The sequence below is a fragment of the Rattus rattus genome, chromosome 9 (genome assembly GCF_011064425.1).
Source record: "Rattus rattus isolate New Zealand chromosome 9, Rrattus_CSIRO_v1, whole genome shotgun sequence".
Classification (NCBI taxonomy): domain Eukaryota; kingdom Metazoa; phylum Chordata; class Mammalia; order Rodentia; family Muridae; genus Rattus; species Rattus rattus.
In genome coordinates, this window is record NC_046162.1 from 34984848 (window position 1) to 34996293 (window position 11446).

The 11446-nt window shown below is 46.9% G+C and overlaps 1 pseudogene; it reads right to left on the bottom strand.

The window, feature by feature from the left end:
- Positions 1-9092: 9092 nt before the first annotated feature.
- On the bottom strand, positions 9093-9550 carry LOC116908626 (annotated as a pseudogene).
- Between the last annotated feature and the right edge of the window lie 1896 nt (positions 9551-11446).

Sequence of the window (11446 nt, forward strand, 5' to 3'; positions counted from 1 at the left end):
TTCTTTTATTCTGGAGGATAACTGCTGGTATACAGCAATCTAAAGTGGACTTATTCTCGTCTAGGATTTGAATAATATCATTCCACACTCAACTGACTATCAGAGTTTCTGTTGAAAATCTGCTGCTATCCTGGTAAGTTTGACATATATATATATATGATATGTGTGTATGTGTGCATGTGTATGCATGAGAGAGAGAGAGAGAGAGAGAAAGAGAGAGAGAGAGAGAGAGAGAGAGAGAACAAGAGGGGAGGGAGTGTCAGAAAGCATGGCAAAGGAGGAGGAAGGAGAGAAGGAGGTGAGAGAGTTTCAGACAAAAAATTAAAAAGAAAAATACATATACACCAGTCAGTAAAGACTAACAAGCCTTTTTTAAAAGTCCATTTGTGTGTGTGTGTGTGTGTGTGTGTGTGTGTGTGTGTGTGTACATAGGGACACATGTGTGTCATGGCTTGTGTGTAGAGATCAGAGGACAGTTCTGGGAGTCAGTTTTCTCTTTGCACCATGTGCATCCCAGAGATCAAATAGTCAGTTTTGGCTGCAAGTGCCTTTTCCCACTGAGTCATCTTGTTCGCCCCTCAGAAAGAATCTCAATGGGGAAAAACATTTTAAGAAAGTGTCATCCGCACTGAGGTTCTGGCAGGAGTGGGCATTTGCTCCCCCTGCCAAGCTGCAATCCTGCTTTGCATCCTTGGGAAACAGTGAAAACTTGGGAGGTCACCTGTTCTTGCTCATCAGCCTGCAAGCTTGTCTGTGCTTTGTGTGCATGCAGTACCCATGGACGCCAGAAGAGGGCATCAGATCCCCTGAAATTGGACTTTATGGGTCTAAGCCATTGGAATTAAAACCCAGGTCATCTGGGAGAACAGCCAGTGCTCTTAACTGTTGCCATGTCTCTCTAAGCCCTTGGATTAGTTTCCTGTTTGCAGGGAATAAACGTTCCCTTGGTGAGGTTTTCTCCAGAGATTAGCCCTCCTATGGGTGGGCTGACTCTAAGCTCAGCTTTATGTCAGAGGCCCAGGCTCCATGACACCCACACACAAGGTATGGCAGCCCCACCTTTGTGCACATGGAAATCCGTCTAAGTCTCCTGACCCTCCAGGCCACCAGAATGTATTTTCAGTCAGCCTGCTTCCATGACACGCTGGGTTTAGCCTCACACTAAATGCATGTAGTATGTTTTGATCAAATAATTAATTTCCTCCTTCTTAATTATGCCTCAGTTCCTCCCCCTTCTCTCCCAGTTCCATGTGTTCTCTCTTTTTTTTTTGGTTCTTTTTTCTTCGGAGCTGGGGACCGAACCCAGGGCCTTGCGCTTCCTAGGCAAACGCTCTACCACTGAGCTAAATCCCCAACCCCTTGTGTTCTCTCTTTTAATCCCTTTGAATTCACCTGGTGATGCCTGCATGTATATGGGTGTAGGACTGTGGACACAGGCAGCCCGTCAGGGGCCACCTCTCTGACTATCCCTCCTTCCAGTCACCGATTACCAGTAGCACCTCAATTAGGGGTGGGACGTTTCCAGGCCATGCTCTGCCCATGCAAGCATTGTGTCTGGCTAGTTTATAGCTGCTGTAAGTTTGTGTGTGCGATGGCCCTGTTAGGTCCTGCAAGACACGTTCTCTTGCAGATATCAGCTGATCTTGCTAGTCTCTGTTCTTGCATGTGAATTCCCTCAGGTAGAAAAGACGAAAACCCTTTCTGTGCATCTCCGGGATGTCCTGGAACTTACTGGGTAAACTAGGATGTCTTGGAATTTACGACAATCTTTCTGACTCTGCTTCTTGAGTGCCGGGGCTACCGCTGTGTACCACAATGCCTGGCACATTCCTCTGTGTGTGTGTGTGTGTGTGTGTGTGTGTGTGTGTTGTATAATATATGGAGAATAGAAGACAACCCCAGAGGTTGTTCTCAGACAGTTGTCCATCTTTTCTTGGGTCTCTTATTAGCCCTGAACTCTCCAAATAGGTCTAGCTGGCCACTGAGCCCTAGGAATCTACCTGTTTCTGTTTTTCCACTTCTGGGATTATAATTGCTTACACCACCAGGCCTTTGGGGATCCAACTCCTGTGCTTGCAAGGTAAGCCCTTTCTGATGAAGCCTCCCCAACTCTCTGGGCTTGCAAGGTAAGCCCTTTCTGATGAAGCCATCTGGATCAGCCCCTCCACTCTCTTTCTAGGATAGTTAATTGTTTGAGTAAGTGTTGTCTACACAGGTTTGCAAATCTAAAAGGCACATAATAGAATGTGTCCCTTTTATTCCTGCCTTTATCTGTTCACAAATTGGGCTTGATATTTCCCCATAACTTCTTTATATAGCGATGTACAAGAAAATATGAATGTATAGTTTTGTCTCTCCTATCCCTATTTTCCCAAACAATAGCATATTGTATGCATTTTCTGACATTTTACTTTTATCGCCTATCAAAATATTTTGATGAATAAAACGTACCTTCACTATGGCTTTATAGCTGTGTCATATTGCATTCCGTGGATATAACCTTATTTGTTTAACCTGTCATCTTTTGATAGATATTTAGGTTGTTTTTCAATCTGCTATTATAACCAATTCTGCGAATATGTTAGCATTCTTGTAGAATAAATTCCCAGAGGTGGAACGGCTCCGGCAAGAGGGATGTACATTAGTAACCTTGACAGCGATCTTCAAATTGCCCTTCCTGGGATCTGCACAGTTCACGCTCCCGTCAGCAATATTTAAAGGACCCACTTCCCCACACCAACACAATGTGTTCTCGGCCTCTTGGTATCTTGCCAGTCTGGCGGATGAAAATGGTCTGTGCATCTCTATTTAAGCGCTAAGAGACCATTCCCGGCTGCTCCTCCAGCAGTCCTGTGTTTCTGAGCAATGTCTCCTTGGCCAGAATTTTGTCATGTGTTTCTTCCTAAATCATCCATCAACAGAAGGAACAAAATCACCCTAATTGGTCTTAAGTTAATCTGGTTTTACATCCTGTGGTGGGCCTGGGATCTGGGCCAGACCTCCCAGTGCCTAGTGCCTACACAACATTGGGTTTCTAATCATGAGGTGGTGGTCATGGACGGTGGGTAGGTGCCGGGCAGTGTACCCAGTCCCCCAGCCTGTTAAAGGCTACCTCAGACCTGGGCTGTCTTCTGTGTTTGGTCGTTCTTGGCTGCCCTGGGGGTGGGATGATGTCTGAGGTTGTAGAGAAAGTTTGTTCCAAGATGAGATCCAAGATATTGGTTGTATAGACCCTGTTATGGAGGAATACAGGTTTTAAAACTTGGCAGTCTGGGTTCAAATTCTCATCGAACATTTGTTATCTGTTTATTCACCCAGTCTTTGTGTGTGTGTGTGTGTGTGTGTGTGTGTGTGTGTGTGTGTGTGTGTGTACACCAAAGTATTTGCATGGAGATCAGAGAGCAAGTTTCAGGATTGGGTTTTCTCCATTCACCATGTTGGTCCAAGGGCTCAAACTCAGATTGTCAGCTTGAGGGTAGCCCACTTTAGTTTTGGGACAGGGTCTCTCACAGACCGTAGCGGTCACTCACCAGTTGGGTTCAATTTGCTGGCCAGTAAGTTCCGGGGGTCCTCTCATCTCTATCTCTCTAGGGCTGAGTTTATGTGCCTGGCTTTTAACATGGATGTCTCAGATCGGGACTCAGGCCCTCATATTCGGCCAGAGCCATCTCCCTGCCCCCACACTCCAGGCCTCTCCAAGCCCCGAGTTCTCAGTTCTAAAGCTGAGCCAGGGACAAAGGCTGATCTCAGGGGCTGCTTACACCACCAAGGTTAAAAGCCCATGTCCCATGCGCCCCACATGGGCTTCCCTTAACTAGGATGTCCCATGTCACGAGACGATTCTGCTAGTTTTTCTCTAGGTCATGAGCCCCTGGGAACAGTGGGGAGGCTCAGCTGTCCCACTGTCCCTAGGCCAGGTGTATAGCCAGGCATACAAAAAATACTTATGGAATGGGTGAGAGAGTAGCAATAATTCAGGGCAAAATAGTCTGCTCCACAGCCTAATGGTGCTCAGCATCCTCAGCCATTTTGAGGTGGGAGATCCCTGCTCCCACCAGTCCATGTCGGATCATTCACACATGCATGCCTCCTGATGATGTGCCTGGTTTATCTATGGCATCTGACTGTATTGATTTATCAATGCCCATTTTGCAGTTGGATCAATAGCTTAATTGCATCTCCGGTTGACATGGGGATACAACCTGTTTGCAGTACGGAGAGCAACCTTGAGTTGAGAACCTGTCCAAGCCTTTGTTTGCTTTCCAATTTGGAGCCGCCTTTAGGACCAGAGACCAGACCTTGTTGTACCAACACCGTGACGTCAGGGCCAAGTGAGGCCTGAGGGCTGTGTTGGGTGTGTGTGGCAGAGGTATAGGGTTTTGCCTGCTCAAGGAAGAAAATGGATGCAGGATGCCTGCATCTGGGATGGGTATCACATGAGTCTGTGCTCATGTTTCTTGTCCAGTGAACATACTTAGATGCCTAGGGTCTGTCCCATACAATAGAGTCTATCCCACACAGTAGGGTCTGTTTTACACAGTAGCATCTGTCTCACAAAGTAGGTCCCACATAGTAGGGTCTATCCCACACAGTAGGGTCTATTTTACACAGTAGTATCTGTCTCACAAAGTAGGTCCCACATAGTAGGGTCTATCCCACACAATAGAGTCTATCCCACACAGTAGGGTCTGTCCCACATAGTAGGGTCTATCCCACACAGTAGGGTCTATTTTACACAGTAGTATCTGTCTCACAAAGTAGGTCCCACATAGTAGGGTCTGTTCCACACAGTTGGGTCTGCTCCACACAGTAGAGTCTACCCCACACAGTAGGGTCTGTCCCACATAGTAGCTGCTGTTAGAATGTTTGCAAACAAATGCCATGATATTCTTGAAGGGCTTTGGGGATGTTTGAGAGATGGCCAAGCTCTGGCAGTAGGTGGCGCTATGTCAAAGTCTGAGGCCCAAGTCTGGAAAGGAAAGGCTCTTTGTGGGAGCTTCCGAGTCCTCGACTGAAATGGAAACTGATGATTGAGCAGTCCTGACTTTTAAAATCTTCAAACAATACCAAAAGGACTTAACTTTGTAAACACAAAGGAATCTCAGTCAATGAATAGAATATTCATTTATTAAGCACCTACTAAGTGCCTGGTACAGTATTAGCATATTAATTCTGCAGGAGTGTACTTTATATCACACTCCCTTGTCTAATCCATCTCTATTGCTTACCTTTTAGAGGACTACATTGATGAATTGTTCTATTAAAGAAGGATAACGATATTTAAAGTCTTTAATGGGAGAGGAATCACAAAGGAGTTTTTAAGACTAATTTAGACTTGTGTGGAACATTCAACACATTATGCTAATTTTTTTTTCAGAAGCTGAACAGCTTAGAAGGGGAAAAAAATCAGCCTGTTTTCATCTTGCTGCCAAAGCTGGGTGATCTAGGCCTCATCAGTGCTAACAAACGCACCCCTAATAGCAGTTTGCATTTGTTAGGCTGAAGACCGCGTCTCTGGAAAACATTCTTAGTGCTTATATTATCTTACAGATTACACTGGCGCTCAACCCAGGGTCCCAGGAAAAATATAATGGCAGACTGAAGCCGATGGGCTATTTTTATGGGAGAGACTTCATTATTCTGCGAAGTTGAAAGAAATCTTTGAAGATTCAGGGATATGTGTGTGTGCGCATGTGCATACGTGTGCAAACACACACGCACCACACACTCATGAGCTCAGGTTGGCTGAGGAGTGTAGCTGCAGCCTTCTGGGTCTCAGGCACTTGCCTTGTAAGCCAGGGAAGCTGACTGAGATTGTGGGGTGGCAACACTGCTATTCTCCCCAAGTCGGGCAGAAGGAGAAACAGCTGGCCCTGCCCTAAGTCCCAGGCTGGGAGCCCCTTCTTTGCTAGAACATAGGCTTCATGGGTTAGGGCACAGGGGTTCTGATTTCTATAGTCCCCTTACAGCCAGTGCAGTACTGGGCACCGCTGAGAGCATTGGTCCCCTGGCTGAGCAAAGGCTGTCAACCTATGGGAACAGTAGCCAGAGAGACAGGGTTACACTGAGTGTTTGTTACCCAGCCCCTCTCCCCCAAGTGCTACTCTGCTACATGGGCCACCTTTGGGGTGTGTGAGTAAATCCCAGGTTTGGGGTGTACTCGAGGGCAGTGCTGTGGTTTTGGAGGACTTAGTGAGAACAGAGAGGAGAGGGAATATCATCCTGGACCACAGTCACTAGGACGGTTCCTGAAGTGGGCAGGCGGAACAAAGAGAAGAGAGGATGATGTTGGGAGAGGAAGGCCACAAGTAAGGCCAGAAAGCAGGGGTGAGGCTTGAGGTTATGTTGAAAGGCATGTGAGGCAGGGTAGGGGGATCCTGGCTTGATATGTCTCCAGGCTCCCAGGCCCTGAACCCCGATGTAGATCCATAGGGCTTTTCTCTTCAAAGGAGCTTCTTCTCCCTTCTCAAAGGCCATTCCCCTGCTGCTGGGCAGGAAAACAGAGCATCAGTTGTATCTCTGAGGTCTGTGACATCTTCCCACTTGTGTGCTCATCCTGCACATTGTGAAATGGTTATGCCTGACTCCAAGGGCGGCCTTGCGTGCTCGACAAGGAGGCTGCACCCTTGTGCTCATGTCCAGGGGAAGAAACAGCGCTCAGAGTCAGTCGGGCCATGTGGTTCAAATGGTACATCAGGAATGTCACATTGGAGACTAAGATGTGAATTGGAGTTGAGCTAATTCATCCTCAGGTAGGACAGGGTATGTTATATATATTGGGGAAGGGCATTTCTAGATGGTCACAATCATAATGATAGTGGCTGGGAGGTAGGAAAATGTGGCCCTATTACAGAGTGACCCAGACTGAATGATTCATGGGATGCAAGAAGGGGAACCTATTATACTTTCCGGGCTAGATCTCAGAGTGCCTGAGGTACCAGGACCAGACTCTGCACTACTTCTTCCTCTGTCCTGTCTTCCTGCTGGAGGACATGTCACAGGGGCATGGGGTGGGGCTTTGATTATAATAACCCTACCCCTGCCACTTCCAGTTCATTCTCTTGCTTTCTGTTTGTGGTTGAAGATATGGTTTCTAGTCTTCCCCATGGGGTTGCCTCCTTTGTCATTGTGGCCTCCCCGTCTGGATCCATAAACCCAAATAAACTCTCCCCTAAGTCACGTTTGGTGTCTTATCAAAGAAATGAAAGGTAACTGATATACTCCCAACCAAACAGGGAAGGAACGGATTTATTTTAGCTTACACTTCTGGGACACATTCTGTCATGGCAAAGGTCAATCTGACCTAGAGAATTCCTCAATTGACGTTCTTCCCCCAGGTGATCCTGTTCCTGCCCACCCCAACCAGGGCTCCCCTCATCATTTTTAAGGAAAAGACAAGGCAGGAACTCAAGTGATTAATTACATCACATCCAGAGCAGTGAGAAAGAAACACACCCACGTTGCCTGCTTCTTGCTTCTACCTTTTCCCTGAACTGTGTAGTTCAGGATTTCCTGCCTAGGGAATAGTGCCACCCACAGTAGGCTAGACCTTCCTTCATTAGTTAGCAATCAAGACAACCCCCAACAAACATATACCCAGGACACTCTGATTTAAAGAATTCCTCAGCTGAAGCTCTCTCCCTGACATGATCCTGCTTCGTCCCACCCCACATAGGCCAGCCTCCTGAGACTCTGTCTCTCCTAATCAGTACTTGGGTGTCTTGGGTATCTGTCATTCTTTCTTCCTTTTTTCTTCATCTTCTTCCTCCTCTTCCTTCTTTTCTTTCTCCTCATTCTTCTTCCCCCTCTCTCTTCCCCTCCCCGTCTGCAAGAGCAACGTAGGCTCCTAACCACTGAGTTCCTCTCCAGCCCTTTCTTCCTACCTCTTTATCTGTACCTACTTTTGTTTTTTTTTTTAATGTTACCTTCGTTTCCTCCTGGCTCCCTCAGGCTCCCTCAGCTTTTCTTTTCTCAGCTGGACTATCTTCTTTGGGAACCAGTGTTGTCTAGTTTACTGTTGGATCCTCGAGGTCTACCTCTGGGTCTCCCACTTACCTGGTGCACACAGGGTGCTTGGTACTTGTGTGTTAAGGGAAGGAACACATCCATGCACATGAATACAAGTGCCCAGCCGCATATGTAGACAGGCTCATAGCTGAGACCTTTGCAGTCTTCACCAACATGGGCCAGTGGGCCTGGACCCCCTCATCCTCCTCTTCATCCTTTTCCTCCTCCTCATCCTCCTTGTCTTCTTCCTTCTTCTTTTTTTCTTTTTTTTTTTTTCCGGAGCCGAGGACCGAACCCAGGGCCTTACGCTTGCTAGGCAAGCGCTCTACCACTGAGCTAAATCCCCAACCCTGTCTTCTTCCTTCTTACTGTCCCCCTCCCACTTCTTCTTCTTCTCATCATATAGTGTTTTACTTACAAATTTTCCTTTTGTCAGAGTACACTTTCTCCTTAGCAATTCCCATGGGGGATTTGTTACTCAGTCTTATACTTGTCAACAGCTCATTTCTATACAAATGAAGTGCATTTGAAGACTAAGTCTGCTTGGAATCTGTCCTATTTTAACCCACCTACAAAGGGGAGTACTCTTGAAATTAAAATCGTAGTTCCTCGATTCCTTCCCCAAGACTTAAAGGATCAGTAATTTGAGACATCGGCATCTCCTGATTTGAGGTTTTCCAGACACATAGCCATCATTAGCTGCTGTCAACTGAACAGCATGGAAGGTTCCAAAGAGAGCACTTCCCAATGCCATGCAAAGTCTGATGCATGAATGGACAGTCCCTCCCTCCCAGCCCAAGAAGTCATTGTACTCTAATCCCGATAGGAATAAGTTGAACTCTCCTCAAGAAATGGGGTCTTAAAGCCAGCATGAGCTCAGGGAATGTTCAGTTGTGCTATGCCTAGTTGCACCTAACTTCTCTCCAACCTTTCCCTCAACAGATACATTCTGAAAATAACCATGTAATTAGAAGACATTCTCCCAACCAATGACTTATTCTTTGTTCTCCATGCACTGTGGGGTGAATGGCGTTGACAGAGCAGAGGCAAAGAGGCCTACAATCTAAGGTGCTACCCCAAAGAGGTCAGAGCTTCTGCTGCATGGCAACCGCTCTGCAGATGCCTACACTGTGGTAGCTGAAATAGCAAAGCCAAGCAAAGGTCAAAGTTTAGGCTGCCAAGACCCCTGCCTTGACGTGTCCCCATGAACATAGATAGTAACTCCTTGTCCAGGGCCCCAGTGACTGTGCAGGGTGCAGGGAGAGAGAGTGTTCACTACAGGGTGGGCATTCAAGTTCCCAGCTGGAAGCAGGCCCAAGAACAGAACAATGACCACCCTCTTGCTAGGCCAATGAAGAAATGCAGCCTTGGAACCAGAATGATGGCTTGGTGATAGCTGAATGGACTATGTGCCATGCCGTCCTGGGATGGGCTGGTTCTGGAGAAATACAGAGACATAGCAGGTTTGACCTCTGGGTTTTGGAGTAGCAGAACTTGGCCTCCTTGGCCACTGTAAAGGGCCCAGCTTTAAGAGAACTGCCATGTTGCTTTTGAGGGCTCGAGGTCATCCATACTACTACTACTACTACTACTACTACTACTACTTCTTCTTCTTCTTCTTCTTCTTCTTCTTCTTCTTCTTCTTCTTCTTCTTCTTCTTCTTCTTCTTCTTCTTCTTCTTCTTCTTCTTCTTCTTCTTCTTCTTCTTCTTCTTCTTCTTCTTCTTCTTCTCCCCCTCCTCCTCCGCCTCCTCCCCCCCTCCTCCTCTTCCTCCTCCTTCTCTTCCCTTCTCCTCCTCCTCCTCTTCTTTCTCCTCTTCCTCCTCCTCCTCTTCTTTCTCCTCTTCCTCCTCCTCCTCTTCTTTCTCCTCTTCCTCTTCCTCCTCCTCTTTCACCTTTTTCTGGAAAATAGTATTTTTTAATTTTTTCTGTAAGAAGTTCATATATATATAAACTCCTCCCCTCCCTCTTCTGTATCCTCTATGACCTTCCTAACTTCTTGTTTTCTTTTAGTTTTTTTAAATAACCCATGGAGTCCAATTTTGACACCTATACGTGAAGCAATGAGGATGATTATAGGTGAAGTAATGCCATCCCCCAGGGCTCATATCCTTGAAGAAAAATGACTCTGCCTTTCCCAGTCGCCATCAGTGACCAATAGCCCCTCAGCTAAGGGTGGGGCCTCATCTCCCCTGCCCCATACATGCTGGAATGTTGACTGGCTGGGTTTTGGGCAAGCAATCACAATGAGTTTGTGAGTGCATCAGCAGTGCTGGGAGGGCCTGGACTTCCTTGATTCCTTTTCATTTACTAGTGATCCAGTTGCAGAAGCCACCAGCATTGTGTGGTCTAGCCTCTGGAAGGAGCTTATCTCTGTGCTTTGGATTTCTTGTACAGGGAAAGAAATGCATTCTTTATGACCATGGATATCCCTCGACCACCAGAAAATGTGTGACTCAGGTCAGCTGTCCTGGCAGCAAAATGGTCACAGGAGCCTGGGACTTGAGTCAAGGCAGGGCAGAGAGGACCTTCTATTGCAGGACCTGTTGCTCAGACTGAGGGTATTCTTAGGGCACATTAAATAGAGGCTATGGGTTTATTGTCCCATAGGAAAAGTGACCTATGGCTGGACCATTGGCACAAAAGATGACGTGCCTCCCCCTCTGCCCTCAGCTTGGCTGGGCCCAGCACAGCCACAGAGAATCCAAGGCTCGATCGATAAGCCTCTGTGCAGGGCTGGCTCCTGGCGTAGCTTCAGCCCAGGGTGCAGCAGGAGCTGTCGCTTGCTCTCCCCACCTTCTCTCCTCTCTTCCCTTCCTTCTGCCAGCTTCTTGCTTCCTCCTTTCTCTCTTGGTCGGTCTGGTTTCTCAAGGAGTCTGGAGGAAAGAGACTCTCAGAGGAGGCCATAAAACCTCCCGAGTTCAGGTTTCTATTACACAGGGGAATGCGGAAGCCGATGATAGTCTATGAAAATTCAATAACCCTTGAAAATGACGCCAGAGTTGCTCTCTGTAAATTAAAATAGTGGGTACCAAAGAACCGTCTCTCACCTCTATTACAGAGAACGTGGAACCAAAGAGGCTTAAATCAGGTGTCCATTTTTTTTTCTCTATAAAAGTATAGTTGATTTATCTCAACCAATGACACATGCAGAAGGTGGCTGTCGATTGTGTTTTGTTTGTTTGTTTGTTTTTCTTGTTTTTTTTTTTTTTTTTTTTCCGGGCTGGGAACCAACCAGGGCCTTGCGCTTGCTAGGCAAGCGCTCTACCACTGAGCTAAATCCCCAACCCCGTCGATTGTGTTTTAATGATACCCAACAAGCAAAAGCCTCCTTGCCTCTTGCAGCTGACAAACGAACAGATACACAGAGATTCTCATCCCAGTGGGAAGATGCAGAGATGAGCCAGCCGTCACACCGATCAGTTTATTAAGCAGCCACT